General features: G+C 47.8%; 1 protein-coding gene across 1 annotated transcript in view; it reads right to left on the reverse strand.

Annotated features, from left to right (window-relative positions):
• Window positions 1-16,954, reverse strand: part of ANAPC11 (anaphase promoting complex subunit 11) — a 101,424-nt gene extending 84,470 nt beyond the window's left edge. The window contains exon 1 of the mRNA XM_068263221.1: window positions 16,948-16,954. The gene's annotated coding sequence lies outside the window, so the exon portion shown is untranslated. The remainder of the gene's footprint in view (window positions 1-16,947) is intronic.
• Between the last annotated feature and the right edge of the window lie 447 nt (window positions 16,955-17,401).

The following is a 17,401-nucleotide window of genomic DNA, read 5'->3' on the forward strand; positions in this document are numbered from 1 at the left end:
TATTGTATACGAGGAGTTGGTGGTGTATGTGGTAAAGTTGCAATGGGTGTGAGATGTATCCAATAGTAGAATATCTATAACTTTACCAGTATCCTATCACTTACCCTAACTCCATCACCCCTACGACTTCCAGGAAGCTGATAAAGCCCGGTTCTAAACTTTACACCCAGAAAAAGATGTTGGGGGTCATACGTCATCATTCTGGTGCACAAGTAGCGTGACGTTGCAGAAAGAAGACGGCGTGCAGACCAGCGACACAGAGCAACAAAGCTGCCATGTTCTTGGTGGGGCTAACAGAATGAAGATTGCAATAGCACAAGTGTTTTATAGCAATGTTTCTCAACTTTTGTGACCCAAGTACCACCTATCGCAATTCAGTTCCAGCCAAGAACCCCCTGAATTCAGATTAATATACTTTGATGAAATGTAAACGTGCAACCATTATTTGAGTATAGGTAGCCAGTGTAGTTGCCACCCACTATAGGTTTGCTAGGTAGGTGTCTCCAGGTAGCCATTATAGTTGCCACCCAGTATAGGTTAGGTAGGTGCCTCCAGTATAGGTAGCCAGTATAGTTGCCACCCAGTATAGGTTTGCTAGGTAGGTGTCGCCAGTATAGGTAGCCATTATTGTTGTCACCCAATACAGTTTAGCTAGGTCGGTGCCTCCAGTATATGTAGCCAGTATAGTTGCCACCCAGTATAGGTTAGGTAGGTGCCTCCAGTATAGGTAGCCAGTATAGTTGCCACCCAGTATAGGTTTGCTAGGTAGGTGTCGCCAGTATAGGTAGCCATTATTGTTGTCACCCAATACAGTTTAGCTAGGTCGGTGCCTCCAGTATATGTAGCCAGTATAGTTGCCATCCAGTATAGGTTCGCTAGGTAGGCGTCTCCAGTATAAGTAGCCAGTATAGTTGCCACCCAGTATAGGTTAGCTAGGTAGGTGCCTCTAGTATAGGTACCAGTGTAGTTGCCACCCACTATAGGTTAGGTAAGTGCCTCCAGTATAGGTAGCCAGTATAGTTGCCACCCAATATAGGAAGCCAGTATAATTGCCCCCAGTATAGGTAGTCATTATAGTTGCCACCCAGTATAGGTAGCCAGTGTAGTGCCACCCAGTATAGGTTTGCTAGGTAGGTGTCTCCAGTATAGTTGCCCCCAGTATAGGTAGCCATTATAGTTGTCACCCAATACAGGTTAGCTAGGTAGGTGCCTCCAGTATATGTAGCCATTATAGTTGTCACCCAATACAAATTATCTAGGTAGGTGCCTCCAGTATATGTAGCCAGTATAGTTGCCACCCAGTATAGGTTCGCTAGGTAGGCGTCTCCACTATAGCTATAGGTAGCCATTATAGTTGCCACCCAGTATAGGTTAGTTAGGTAGGTGCCTCCAGTATAGGTAGCCAGTATAGTTGCCCCCAGTATAGGTACCAGTGTAGTTGCCACCCACTAAAGGTTTGCTAGGTAGGTGTCTCCAGTGTAGGTAGCCAGTATACTTGCCACCCACTATAGGTTAGGTAGGTGCCTCCAGTATAGGTAGCCAGTATAGTTGCCACCCAGTATAGGTTTGCTAGGTAGGTGTCTCAAGTATAGGTAGCCAGTATAGTTGCCCCAGTATAGGTAGCCAGTATAGTTGCCCCCAGTATAGGTAGCTATTATAGTTGTCACCCAGTACAGGTTAGCTAGGTAGGTGCCTCCAGTATATGTAGCCAGTATAGTTGCCACCCAGTATAGGTTTGCTAGGTAGGCGTCTCCAGTATAGGTTTGCTAGGTAGGTGTCTCCAGTATAGGTAGCCATTATAGTTGTCACCCAATACAAGTTATCTAGGTAGGTGCCTCCAGTATATGTAGCCAGTATAGTTGCCACCCAGTATAGGTTCGCTAGGTAGGTGCCTCCAGTATATGTAGCCATTATAGTTGCCACCCAGTATAGGTTAGTTAGGTAGGTGCCTCCAGTATAGGTAGCCAGTATAGTTGCCCCCAGTATAGGTACCAGTGTAGTTGCCACCCACTAAAGGTTTGCTAGGTAGGTGTCTCCAGTGTAGGTAGCCAGTATACTTGCCGCCCACTATAGGTTAGGTAGGTGCCTCCAGTATAGGTAGCCAGTATAGTTGCCACCCAGTATAGGTTTGCTAGGTAGGTGTCTCAATTATAGGTAGCCAGTATAGTTGCCCCAGTATAGGTAGCCATTATAGTGTCACCCAGTACAGGTTAGCTAGGTAGGTGCCTCCAGTATATGTAGCCAGTATAGTTGCCACCCAGTATAGGTTAGCAAGGCAGGTGCCTCCAGTATGGGTAGCCAGGGGGATAGACTCAGCGGTGGAGGAGTGGGGCATAACAACAACTCACCTTCCGGGATCCACTGCAGCCTCTTTCCTTCCTCTCCCAGGCGTCCCTTGCATTAGTACCAGTGCCTCTTGTGATGACATTCAGGTACATCGTCGCAGGGGGCGCTGTTACCAACACGAGGGACACCTGGGAGAGAAAATAGTGGCCGCGGTGGATCCCAGAAGATGATTTGCTAAACTATGCCTGCTCTTCCCCGCCACTCTGCCCAGCACCTGGGTGGTCACCCAGTCCACCCGCCTGTAGTAACAGGCCTGCCGCTGCGTACCCCTGGCTTTGGTCTTGTGTACCCTCTGGGGTACGCAAACCAGGTGTCGAGAAACACTGTTTTACAGGACAAAGAGTGTGCTCCTCTGTATTCTGAAACTTAACCTAGAAGGGTATATATATATATAAGACAGGCAGCCATGTTATTTGCAAGCTGTTCTCTGAAAGCAGACCTGCTTCTGTTTTAGGATGCTGTGTGTGATCATTTCGACTAATAGTGATACTGAATTTGATCCTAAGGGCCCTTTTCCATGAATAAACACTACAGCGATTTCGCCATTATTCATAGGATGTATGGTGTGATTTCTATGCAATTTTTTTCCTGTGCTGCTATTATTATTTCGTATTTACCTGTATATAGGGCCGCCATCTTCCATAGCACTGTACAGCGTACATAGTCATGTCATTTATCTGTCCCTCAGAGGGGCTCACAATCTAATCCCTGCACACTGCAAATCCATTTTGCGATTCCAATTTCGTTTCCGATTTTCCCTGAATACATTCAACAGAAAAACGGATAAAAAAATGCAGCATGCAGTAAAGATTAAAAATCGGAATCGGATTTAAAAAGCGGAATCGGAATCGCATGCAGTGTGCAGGGAGCCTTAGTCATATGTCTATGTACAGTATGTATTGTGTAGTGTATATGTATCTTGTCTGCGGCCAATTTAGGGGGAAAGCCAATAAACTTACCTGTATGTTTTTGGGATGTGGGAGGAAAGTGGAGTGCCTGGAGGAAACCCACACAGACACGGGGAGAACGTAAAAACTCCATGTAGATGTTGACCTGGCTGGGATTTGAACCGGGAACCCAGCGCTGCAAGACGAGAGTGCTAACCACTACACCTCTGTGCTACCCGTCCTATACGAAGTATAGGAGCTAGTTTTCAGAAAAAATGCAGTAGGACGGCATTTGTATTGGAAAAAAAGTCAGGTATGTCAAACCGGTCCTACGAGGGCCGAGGTCCTCACACATTTTTGATACAGCTCAAATGAATTGATGGGTCTGAGGCCTGAAACACACCAGAGGAGTTTTTCTGAGCGTTTTGAGTTTTTAAATCTGCTGCTAATGTTATCCTATGTGTCTGTGCACACTGGAGCAATGAGGTTTTGTAAAAAGCCCCATAGCATTACATTGGGAAGAGCTTTTAGAGGTTTCAAAACCTCTTCCCAATGTAATGCTATGGGCTTTTTTACAAAACCTCATTGCTCCAGTGTGCACAGACACATAGGATAACATTAGCAGCAGATTTAAAAACTCAAAACGCTCAGAAAAACTCCTCTGGTGTGTTTCAGGCCTGAATCAGGAAAGGTGCGGTCCATCAGGTAGAACACATTCCTCTCTTTCTCAGTCCATCCTAAACTCTGGCATGGATCTGGCCCTCCAGGCCTGGAGTTCCACACCTGTGCCCTAAGTCATGAACTGTATGGTGTTAGGAGGATAATTGATGTGTGTGGATTATATCCTGATTAGGGGTGAAATGCTGCAGTGCATTTAGCATGTCCTGTGTAGGCAGCTGGCAGAGGTTCCTGGGTGGGATTATTGGAGGGGAAGTCAGCTGTGTAACTGTATCACTTACACAACCACCGCCTGTCATTCATACTTTCAGTTCTGATCTTTTGAAGTCTCCAGGATTATATTTTTTATGCTCTTTAATAAGAAGATTGTTGTATATGAATTATAAACAAGTTTTGTAAAACAGCAAAAAACTTGTGATTTATGCAGAAAAAGGCAACGTTCACACTGGTGTGTTGCTAAGGCAATGTTCACACTGGTGTGTTGCTAAGGCAGTGTTCACACTGGTGTGTTGCTAAGGCAATGTTCACACTGGTGTGTTGCTAAGGCAATGTTCACACAGGTGTGTTGCTAAGACAACGTTCACACTGGTGTATTGCTAAGACAACGTTCACACTGGTGTATTGCTAAGACAACGTTCACACTGGTGTATTGCTAAGACAATGTTCACACTGGTGTGTTGCTAAGGCAATGTTCACACTGGTGTATTGCTAAGACAACGTTCACACTGGTGTATTGCTAAGACAACGTTCACACTGGTGTGTTGCTAAGACAACGTTCACACTGGTGTGTTGCTAAGACAACGTTCACACTGGTGTGTTGCTAAGGCAATGTTCACACTGGTGTATTGCTAAGACAACGTTCACACTGGTGTATTGCTAAGACAACATTCACACTGGTGTGTTGCTAAAGCAACGTTCACACTGGTGTGTTGCTTCAAACAATATAATTGTATTGCTAATCCGAGGAAATCATATTGTGATGATGCAGTCACATGTACGCGTCAGCAGTGTGGTGGCATCCGTAGCATAATGGGAGGCATGCTAGGCAGTACTGCATAATGTGCACATAAAGAGTACTACCAGTATGCAGGATTGGGGGATCCTCAGGGTTAACTACCTACCGGATTAGCTGTAATACAATACACAGGAGATGCTCCCCCCCCCCCCCCCCCCCCCGGCAATGCAGTAGCGTGACTTTCTCCTTTGATGCGATTCTGCTTTTACAGGGAACACAGCGACCCAGTGTGAATGTAGCGTACAATATGAAATCGCTGTTCTTTTAACCTCCTTGGCAGTATCCCCGAGTCAGGCTCAGGTTGGAAAATAGAAGCCAGGAGCTGTAATAGAAGCCAGGTAAAATAGAAGCCAGGAGCTGTAAATACAGGGAGTGCAGAATTATTAGGCAAGTTGTATTTTTGAGGAATCATTTTATTATTGAACAACAACCATGTTCTCAATGAACCCAAACAACTCATTAATATCAAAGCTGAATATTTTTGAAAGTAGTTTTTAGTTTGTTTTTTAGTTTTAGCTATTTTAGGGGGATATCTGTGTGTGCAGGTGACTATTACTGTGCATAATTATTAGGCAACTTAACAAAAAACAAATATATACCCATTTCAATTATTTATTTTTACCAGTGAAACCAATATAACATCTCAACATTCACAAATATACATTTCTGACATTCAAAAACAAAACAAAAACAAATCAGTGACCAATATAGCCACCTTTCTTTGTAAGGACACTCAAAAGCCTGCCATCCATGGATTCTGTCGGCATTTTGATCTGTTCACCATCAACATTGCGTGCAGCAGCAACCACAGCCTCCCAGACACTGTTCAGAGAGGTGTACTGTTTTCCCTCCTCGTAAATCTCACATTTTATGATGGACCACAGGTTCTCAATGGGGTTCAGATCAGGTGAACAAGGAGGCCATGTCATTAGTTTTTCTTCTTTTATACCCTTTCTTGTCAGCCACGCTGTGGAGTACTTGGACACGTGTGATGGAGCATTGTCCTGCATGAAAATCATGTTTTTCTTGAAGGATGCCGACTTCTACCTGTACCACTGCTTGAAGAAGGTGTCTTCCAGAAACTGGCAGTAGGACTGGGAGTTGAGCTTGACTTCATCCTCAACCCGAAAAGGCCCCACAAGCTCATCTTTGATGATACCAGCCCAAACCAGTACTCCACCTCCACCTTGCTGGCGTCTGAGTCGGACTGGAGCTCTCTGCCCTTTACCAATCCAGCCACGGGCCCATCCATCTGGCCCATCAAGACTCACTCTCATTTCATCAGTCCATAAAACCTTAGAAAAATCAGTCTTGAGATATTTCTTGGCCCAGTCTTGACGTTTCAGCTTGTGTGTCTTGTTCAGTGGTGGACGTCTTTCAGCCTTTCTTACCTTGGCCATGTCTCTGAGTATTGCACACCTTGTGCTTTTGGGCACTCCAGTGATGTTGCTGCTCTGAAATATGGCCAAACTGGTGGCAAGTGGCATCTTGGCAGCTGCACGCTTGACTTTTCTCAGTTCATGGGCAGTTATTTTGCGGCTTGGTTTTTCCACACGCTTCTTGCGACCCTGTTGACTATTTTGAATGAAACGCTTGATTGTTCGATGATCACGCTTCAGAAGCTTTGCAATTTTAAGAGTGCTGCATCCCTCTGCAAGATATCTCACTATGTTTGACTTTTCTGAGCCTGTCAAGTCCTTCTTTTGACCCATTTTGCCAAAGGAAAGGAAGTTGCCTAATAATTATGCACACTTGATATAGGGTGTTGATGTCATTAGACCACACCCCTTCTCATTACAGAGATGCACATCACCTAATATGCTTAATTGGAAGTTGGCTTTCGAGCCTATACAGCTTGGAGTAAGACAACATGCATAAAGAGGATGATGTGGTCAGGGCCGGTTTAAGCAACAATGGGGCCCCAGGGCAAAATAAACCTGGGGGGCCCCCCCAACAGATACCCCTGAGCAAAAATTGGCATTAAAGGACCTTTTTTTTGCAGCTGGTATAGTCAGGGTTTGAAGCCCCAATCGGTCGGAGCTCCACATTCTGGCTACCCCAGCCTGCATGGGGGACAAGGGGTTAAAAAGTTTCAGGAGGGGGGACCCCACATAATTTTTAAAAAAAAAATTCCCACACTCTAAAAAAATCTCTATGGTAGCGCCGGCCCTGGATGTGGTCAAAATACTCATTTGCCTAATAATTCTGCACTCCCTGTAGAAGCCAGGTAAAATAGAAGCCAGGAGCGGCAATAAATATTTATATCTCTATATATAATTTCCAAGTGTCCCTGCGTCTGTCCCTGTGTCAGTGCTTTTTTGCACTGCGCATGTGCAGGGACAGCCGCAGAGACACCGCCGGGAGCCGGAGGAGGACAGGGCCAGAAGGAGCGGGCGGGCATGTGTGTGGCGGGTGCGCGACGGACTAGCACGGCGGATTTGTGACAGACCTAGCCCGTTCTTAAACAGGCTAAGGTCACTAGTATATAAATACTTAACTGCTTAATTAAACAACAACAAAAACAGCCTGCCAGCTCTGATCAGTAGCTGGCAGGCTGATCGCTGGGGCCTGCTGCATAGAATGACAGGAGTTCACCCTTGTGCGAGCTCCCGTCAAATCTCGTTCCTCATGAGATGACGCATATGTGCATGGAGAGAGCCGCTCTCCTGCGTTAGGTGGTTGGGAAGCAGTTAAGATTTCCATTAATTTATCCCAAAGTTGAGAGACTTTTGAGCATGTCCACCCGATTTTAAACATATTACCTTGGATCTGGCCACCCCCAGAAACAGAGCTGGGATTTAGTTGGGCCCAGTTTGTGGATTCTGTGAGGAGACATCTCTTCAAACACTTTACGTCTGGTTCACACAGGCGGCTCCCGGTGGCCAGCACAGAAAACCACCTGTCGTCTGTTGGCACGTTTAGAGCCTTAGGGGTTAAAATGTAACCACGAATGCCACTGCCTCCAGAAGCTACATGTAGTGTGTGGCAAAACTCAATTAACCGTGGCACCTGAAAAACTGCAAACGCGAGATGAACTAATCTCCGGGGGACAGTGGAGGCCTACGCACGGTGCCCCTGCTGAGATGCAAAGTATTTTGCGTGTGCCAACTCTTGCAGGGCTTTGCAGTGAGTTCTTTTAAAGTGGACCTGAACTCTTGCACAGGACAGAAGAAAAACACAGAGAAATGCACCCTGTATGTATTTAGAGTGTTTAGCCTGTGTAATTACCCCCCTCATCTGTGTCTAATCACAAGTTGTAATTTGATCTCAGCTGATGTCAGCTGGATGCCATGTTAGTGCAGTTAATGTTAATACTATGTCTGCTTCCATGAAAGCAGGAAGTAGAAACACTGCAGATTTATTGCAGGATTTGTATCAGCTGTAACAAAGAAATGTTTTTTCTTAATGACTTCACCCTACAGGCCATTTTACCTTAAAGGATACCAGAGCCCAAATTAAGCCGGGCCAGCACAGGCGCAGTGATGCCGACCCTGACAACCAGGAAGAGGGTGCCATAAGGCATTTAGGAGGATCGGAGGGGCAGAAAAGAGAACGGGGGGAGCGGTGAGCATCAGGACAGCTTGTGTTACATGTGTTTGCTTGGTAACTGGGGTGGGTGGGCTTAGGAAGTGAATAATTTTTATTATTTCTTTTATGCATACCTTCCAACTTTTTGAGATGGGAAAGAGGGACACCTAAGCCACACCCCTGATCACACCCCTAGTCACACATACCATAAAGATTTCATGAGAAAAATATGTCGTTTTATAATTCAAACCACACTGGTCCTTTCTATCCTGGTTTATTTTCCTTCATAGGAACATTTTAAAATTAGTAATATATCAATTTCTAGGATGGGAATAAAGTTTAGAGTCAATCAAACACATTTTTAGTAGAGAAATATATATATTTCCATAGAAAGAGGGACAAAGTCCTGAAAGAGGGACAAATGAGGAGGGCAGAGGGACAGGGCTCCCAAAGAGGGACTGTCCCTCCAAAAGAGGGACAGTTGGGAGCTATGCTTTTATGACAAGTGTTTGGTGCCTGTAATTCAACTTTTCACCACCAGATGGCGCTAGAAACACACGCCTGATTTACCAGGAAGTGTTTCATTTTTTTTTCTTCTTTTACTTTTGTTCCCTTATATTTACTATAGTCATCCAGATAAGCTGAAGTGGATAAAGGTTATTATGCCGTTGATTATCTTTTAGAGCAGAGAGGAAATTCTGATTTCAAGTCCACTTTAAGACCCTGTACATTCTGTATGCAATATCCATTTCCTGTGCCCTTTTAATTTGTCAATAGACATTTTGGCAGCCAGTACATAAGTCAGGTGATTCCTGGTTTGAGCCACACCTCTTTTTCTTTAGACTACAGTTGTGAGATGAATGCTGCCATGCATGTCAGTAACAATGCAGTGGATCCCTAATGTTCAATGCCAGCAGTAAGCTTCGGCAGTCCTCCATCTGAAGCTATGTAGCTGCGATGTGACATGCATGGCTCCTGAACAGCTCGGCCTTTTCACCACTGTGTAATCGGATACAGCTCCGCCAGGCCTGCCCGGGCAATTTTCTCAAAGCACACAAACAGGATGTGATAAGCCTCCTAGATTTCAGGATACACCTGCTTCCCCACCGGGGCTCTGGTTACAGCACACGGCGGGCCCAAAATATCAAGATTCCCGCAAGGGAGCATTGCCATGGCAGCCAGTAACAATGCACAGAAAAGTGATCATCACTGCAGTGAAGTGCTTGGTGCAACTTGTATTAAGTATCAATACAATACAATACAATAACATTTCTATAGCGCTTTTCTCCCATAGGACTCAAAGCGCTTAGGCTCTCTCAGATTCAGTAATTGGTGGTAGGATGAAGTATTCACACAACAAAAGTTATATTTCTGCAAATGCCAAACTGAACAGGTGGGTTTTCAGTCTGGATGTAAACACGTCCAGGGATGGAGCTATCCTGATCTGTTGAGGTAAGGAGTTCCAAAACGTAGGGGCAGCATGACAGAAGGCTCTGGGACCAAAAGATTCCAAGTGGACTCTGGGTATGACTAGATTATTAGAACCTGTGGATCTGAGAATGCGGGGATTGCTATGCAGCTGCAACATATCTTTCATGTATCCAGGGCCTAGATTATTCAGGCCTAGATTATTCAGGGATTTAAATGTCAGTAGGCCGATTTTGAATAGGACCCTCCATTCTATCGGTAGCCAGTGAAGGGAGTGCAGGACTGGCGTTATGTGGCAGTGACGGGGATGGTTGGTTAGCAGTCGGGCAGCAGTATTCTGTATCAGCTGTAGGCGGTACAAGACCTTTTTTGGAAGGCCAGTGTAAAGAGCATTGCAGTAGTCCAGTCGGGATGTGATGAAGGCATGAACTAAGGTTGGCAGATCTTCTGTCGGGATGAGGTGCTTGATTTTAGCAAAGTTCTTCAGGTGAAAATAGGATGATTTCACCACAGCAGAGATTTGAGTTCTGAAGTTTAAGTCCCCATCAATTAGAACTAGAGTTGGGCCGAACCTCCGATTTTAGGTTCGCGAACCTGGTTCGCGAACTTCCGCGGAAGGTTCGGTTCGCGTTAAAGTTCGCAAACCGCAATAGACTTCAATGGGGATGCGAACTTTGAAAAAAAAAATAATTATGCTGGCCACAAAAGTGATGGAAAAGATGTTTCAAGGGGTCTAACACCTGGAGGGGGGCATGGCGGAGTGGGATACATGCCAAAAGTCCCCGGGAAAAATCTGGATTTGACGCAAAGCAGCGTTTTAAGGGCAGAAATCACATTGAATGCTAAATGACAGGCCTAAAGTGCTTTCAAACATCTTGCATGTGTATACATCAATCAGGTAGTGTAATTAAGGTACTGCTTCACACTGACACACCAAACTCACCGTGTAACGCACCGCAAACAGCTGTTTGTGTAGTGACGGCCGTGCTGGACTGGTGCGCACCATGGCGAGAGTGCAGGTTTTGGTGGCTTTACAGCCCATATGGTCGCCTGGCTGATGTAGCTGAATGACAGAACAGTGACTGTCCAGCTGATCAAATTTGGTCTGACCACAATGAGGCAACGACCTTATTATCGTGGGTGTGCCCCCCGAGACACTCATCTAGGCGCCGGTCATTGCTTCATTGTGATACGCAAGCCCCTTCACCACGGCAAGGTAATGATCACGAAGGAGAATGGGCGCATGTATGCCTTTTCTTTTGTTGTTGCAGCTGCCCGCAGTGCAGCCAGAAAAATTAGGCAGTCATGTACACGCACCAGAAAAATTATTACAGCGGCCGCTGCTAGCAGCGGCCTAAAAAATTCAGCAATCCGCCTGGAGTCCCGGACCCTGTTGGTGGTGGCGGAGAAGGTAGTCAAGCGGCCTGCAGGCAGACATGCTGTGTGGAGGGACTGGGAGCGACTTAGTCTTCTTGGGGCAGGCCAGGCAGCCAGTCACACGGCGTGCAGGCAGAGATGCTGTGTGTGCGGGGACTGACTTAGTCTTGGGGCGGGCAGCAGCCCTCCGGGATCCATGCCTCATTCATTTTGATAAAGGTGAGGTACTTAACACTTTTGTGACTTAGGCGACTTCTCTTCTCTGTGACAATGCCTCCAGCTGCGCTGAAGGTCCTTTCTGACAGGACGCTTGCGGCAGGGCAGGAGAGAAGTTGGATGGCAAATTGGGACAGCTCTGGCTACAGGTCAAGCCTGCGCACCCAGTAGTTCAAGGGTTCCTCATCGCTGTTCACAGCAGTGTCTACATCCACACTTAAGGCCAGGTAGTCGGCTACCTGCCGTTCCAGGCGTTGGTGGAGGGTGGATCCGGAAGGGCTACGGCGAGGCGTTGGACTAAAGAACGTCCGCATGTCCGACATCACCATGAGATCGCTGGAGCGTCCTGTCTTTGACTGCGTGGACACGGGGGGGGTTAGTGGCAGTGGTACCTTGCTGGCGTTGTGCCGTCACATCACCCTTAAAGGCATTGTAAAGCATAGTTGACAGCTGGTTCTGCATGTGCTGCATCCTTTCCACCTTCCGGTGAGTTGGTAACAGGTCCGCCACTTTGTGCCTGTACCGAGGGTCTAGTAGTGTGGCCACCCAGTACAGCTCATTCCCCTTGAGGTTTTTTATACGGGGGTCCCTCAACAGGCAGGACAGCATAAAAGACGACATCTGCACAAAGTCGGATCCAGTACCCTCCATCTCCTCTTGCTCTTCCTCAGTGACGTCAGGTAAGTCAACCTCCTCCCCCCAGCCGCGAACAATACCACGGGAAGGTTGAGCAGCACAAGCCCCTTGCGATGCCTGCTGAGGTTGTTCTCCTGCCGCTGTCCCCTCCTCCTCCTCCTCCCCCAAAGAAACACCTTGCTCATCATCCTCTGAGTCTGACTCGTCTTCTGCACACGACTTCTCTTCTTCCTCCTCCTCCCCCCTCTGTGCTGCCGCAGGTGTTGAGGAAACAGCTGGGTCTGCTGAAAATTGGTCCCATGCCTGTTCCTGCCGTAACGGTTCCTGGTCACGCTCATTCACAGCTTCATCCGCCACTCTACGCACAGCACGCTCCAAGAAGTAAGCGTAGGGAATTAAGTCGCTGATGGTGCCCTCACTGCGGCTCACCAGGTTGGTCACCTCCTCAAACGGCCGCATGAGCCTGCATGCATTTTCCATCAGTGTCCAGTTGTCGGGCCAGAACATCCCCATCTTCCCAGACTGTTTCATTCTACTGTAGTTGTAGAGGTAGTGGGTCACGGCTTTCTTCTGTTCTAGCAGGCGGGAGAACATGAGCAGGGTCGAGTTCCAGCGAGTCGGGCTATCGCAAATGAGGCGTCTCACCGGCATGTTGTTTTTGCGCTGAATTTCCGCAAAGCGTGCCATGGCTGTGTAAGACCGCCTCAAATGCCCACAGAACTTCCTGGCCTGCTTCAGGACATTCGCTAAGCCAGGGTACTTTGCCACAAATCCTTGAACCACTAGATTCATGACATGTGCCATGCAGGGTATGTGTGTCAGCTTCCCCATATACAAAGCGGCAAGCAGATTGCTGCCGTTGTCGCACACCACGTTGCCTATCTCCAGGTGGTGCGGGGTCAGCCACTCATCCACCTGTTTCTTAAGAGCAGCCAGGAGAGCTGCTCCAGTGTGACTCTCCGCTTTGAGACAAGACATGTCTAAGATGGCGTGACAGCGTCGTACCTGGCATGCAGCATAGGCCCTGCGGAGCTGGGGCTGTGTAGCTGGAGAGGAGAACTGCCACTCAGCCAAGGAGGAGGAGGACAGCGAAGAGCATGTAGCAGGAGGAGAGGAGGTGGCAGGAGGCCTGCCTGCAAGCCGTGGAGGTGTCACAATTTGGTCCGCTGCGCCCTGCTTGCCATCGTTCACCACCAGGTTCACCCAATGGGCTGTGTAGGTAATGTAGCGGCCCTGCCCGTGCTTGGCAGACCAGGCATCCGTGGTCAGGTGTACCCTTGACCCAACGCTCTTCGCAAGAGATGACACCACTTGCCTCTCAACTTCACGGTGCAGTTGGGGTATGGCCTTTCTCGAAAAATAAGTGCGGCCTGGCATCTTCCACTGCGGTGTTCCGATGGCCACAAATTTACGGAAGGCCTCAGAGTCCACCAGCCGGTATGGTAACAGCTGCCGAGCTAACAGTTCCGCCACGCCAGCTGTCAGACGCCGGGCAAGGGGGTGACTGGCCGAAATTGGCTTCTTCCGCTCAAACATTTCCTTCACGGACACCTGACTGCTGCTGTGGGCAGAGGAGCAGGAAGCGCTCAAGGGCAGAGGCGGAGTGGAGGAGGGTGCCTGTGAAGGTGGAAGGGAGAAAGCGGCAGAAGCAGATAATGCACCTGATGGAGGAGGAAGAGGAGAAGGAGGGTGGCTTTGCTTTTGTGTGCTGCTGCTGCTTTTGCTCAGGTGGCCATCCCATTGCTGTTTGTGCCTTTTCTCCAGGTGCCTTCGTAAGGCACTTGTCCCTTCGTGAGTGTTGGCCTTTCCACGGCTCAATTTTTGTTGGCAGAGCGAACAGATGGCTTTGGTCCGATCTGAGGCACACACATTAAAAAATTTCCACACTGCTGAGCCACCCTGGGATGTGGGCACTATGGGGACCTCAGCAGCTGATGCTGAAGGGCAAGTTGGCTGGCTGTACATAGGTGGCGATACATGGTGCCGGACTCTGCCACCAGCTGTTTCTGACGAAGAGCTGCCCCAGCTTCTTTCAGCAACTTCTCTCCTCCTACTACTCTCTGACTCCCCCTCTGAACTGTCCCCCTCTTCATCTCCTCTATTGGGAACATACAGAGGATCCCTATTACCGTCATCATCGTAGTCATCCTGCCCAGCTTCGCTTGCCTCAGACAAATCCAAACTTGCACCATCAGTAGGTCCTTCATCCTCCTGACACGTTACATCCATAGTGTTGCCGCGTAACTCAGACATATGAGCTGGTGAAAATTCATCTGGCTGTAACAACAATGGCTGTGCATCAGTGATTTCACCACTAAATAATTCTTGCGAAGTGTCAAATGCAGCGGAAGTGGTGCTAGTAGTAGCGCTGGTGGCTGAGCAAGATGAGGTGTTCTGTGTCGCTAAATACTCAACCACGTCCTGACAATCTTGGGAGGTGATGGGACGTGCCTTCTTCCGAGCACTGTACTGTGGGCCAGGTCCACACGAAATTACATTTACACGACCTCGCGCAGACCTGCCGGGTGGCCTTCCTCTGGCTCTGGCACTACCTCTTCCTCTACCTGTTTTGTCCATATCGGGTATGCACGGAGTGGTATATCACACTGCGTGCACTCACGTAGGTAGGTGGGTTCACTTAACTGCACAGGTATGCGCACTGATGCGGTGGGTTCACTGAACAGAACAGGTATACAGTGGCGGGTTCACAGAACAGGTATGCAGTGGCGGGTCCACTGAACAGAACAGGTATGCAGTGGCGGGTTCACTAAACAGAACAGGTATACAGTGGCGGGTTCACTAAACAGAACAGGTTACAGTGGCGGGTTCACAGAACAGGTATGCAGTGGCAGGTTCACTGAACACAACAGGTATGCAGTGGCGGGTTCACTGAACAGGTATACAGTGGCGGGTCCACTGAACAGAACAGGTATGCAGTGGCGGGTTCACTAAACAGAACAGGTATACAGTGGCGGGTTCACTAAACAGAACAGGTATACAGTGGCGGGTTCACAGAACAGGTATGCAGTGGCAGGTTCACTGAACACAACAGGTATGCAGTGGCAGGTTCACTGAACACAACAGGTATGCAGTGGCGGGTTCACTGAACAGGTATACAGTGGCGGGTCCACTGAACAGAACAGGTATGCAGTGGCATGTTCACTAAACAGAACAGGTATACAGTGGCGGGTTCACTGAACACAACAGGTATGCAGTGGCGGGTTCACTGAACAGGTATACAGTGGCGGGTCCACTGAACAGAACAGGTATGCAGTGGCGGGTTCACTAAACAGAACAGGTATACAGTGGCGGGTTCACTAAACAGAACAGGTATACAGTGGCGGGTTCACAGAACAGGTATGCAGTGGCAGGTTCACTGAACACAACAGGTATGCAGTGGCGGGTTCACTGAACAGGTATACAGTGGCGGGTCCACTGAACAGAACAGGTATGCAGTGGCGGGTTCACTAAACAGAACAGGTATACAGTGGCGGGTTCACTAAACAGAACAGGTATACAGTGGCGGGTTCACAGAACAGGTATGCAGTGGCAGGTTCACTGAACACAACAGGTATGCAGTGGCGGGTTCACTGAACAGGTATACAGTGGCGGGTCCACTGAACAGAACAGGTATGCAGTGGCGGGTTCACTGAACAGGTATACAGTGGCGGGTCCACTGAACAGAACAGGTATGCAGTGGCGGGTTCACTGAACAGGTATGCAGTGGTGGGTTCACAGCACAGGTATGCAGTGGTGGGTTCACAGCACAGGTATGCAGTGGTGGGTTCACAGCACAGGTATGCAGTGGTGGGTTCAATGAACAGGTATACAGTGGCGGGTCCACTGAACAGAACAGGTATGCAGTGGCAGGTTCACTGAACAGGTATGCAGTGGTGGGTTCACAGCACAGGTATGCAGTGGTGGGTTCACAGCACAGGTATGCAGTGGTGGGTTCACAGCACAGGTATGCAGTGGTGGGTTCACAGAACAGGTATGCAGCCAGACAGGAACAAGTTAAGCCTAACTAATCTTTCCCTGAGAGACAGTCTGCAGCAGCTCGCCCTACTCTCACTAACGCAGGCAGCACACGAGTGACCGTAATGGCCGCCGCTGCCTGCCTTATATAAGGGGGGGTGGGGCTCCAGGGGCTAGTGTAGCCTAATTGGCTACACTGGGCCTGCTGACTGTGATGTAGAGGGTCAAAGTTGACCCTCCATGTGCATTATGGGGCGAACCGAACTTCCGCAAAGGTTCGCCTGCGGGACGCGAACGCGAACCACGGAAGTTCGCATGGAACCGTTCGCAGGCGAACCGTTCGGCCCAACTCTAATTAGAACTCCCAGGCTATGCACATGGTCAGAGCTGCGTAGATCCGTGCCTCCTATTCCCAGTGGTGAAGACTGCAAGTTAAGTTGTTTTGTTATCATGTTCTGCCCTCCAATCAGAAGGACTTCAGTTTTAATTCAAAAACAAATGAGCGATAAGGGCCATACGGACCAATATCTAACATATCAAAGTCAATACCCAATTGGCTAATCAGTAACATCCATCTCTTAAGAAAAGTGCCAATCTAGGTCACAAAAGATAAATATCTAACAGTAATGGCTCCACATGTTTTTATGGTGCAAACAGATAAAAAAACAATTTTATTTAAACAAACCAATAGAATTAAAATATAAAAACTGATTAAAACTCCCAATTCAAACCAAGAGTTATTGGTATTCCAGCTCAGAAAAGAATAAATGATATGAAGCTAATAATAAAATATACAAGCATACACGGAAGGATACTCAGAGTGAGATGCAAAATACAACGTGTCTAGTGCAAAAGGATGCCCTGACAACAGCTATCCATCTGTTCGCAAATGATATCCAGTGTCATAGAGAAAACAATCATAAATTGATAACATACAGCTCATAAAGTGACTCGTGCCTGTGAATAAATAAACTCATGCAATAAATAACATCATATACATGAACAAACTGTGAAAATGTGCTGCGTGTGGGGGCTGTGCGCATATACAGCCCCAGACAAAAAAACTGGGGATGTACATGCACACACCACCACACGCAGAACCTGTGCTTTGCACCTGTTAAAGCAGGAAATATCCCTGATTGTAAGGAACAGTTAACAATATTGAGGAATACCGGTACGAACAGGTCGGGGCAGTTCAACATGAACTGTGTTGGGCCAGGATCCAGGTCACAGGTAGTTAGGCGGACGTGAAGGAGGATGCTTGACGTGACTTCTTTATCAATTTCTTTGAAGTTTGATCAAGGTGTTACGTTGT

Source organism: Hyperolius riggenbachi, chromosome 12 (genome assembly GCF_040937935.1).
Source record: "Hyperolius riggenbachi isolate aHypRig1 chromosome 12, aHypRig1.pri, whole genome shotgun sequence".
Classification (NCBI taxonomy): domain Eukaryota; kingdom Metazoa; phylum Chordata; class Amphibia; order Anura; family Hyperoliidae; genus Hyperolius; species Hyperolius riggenbachi.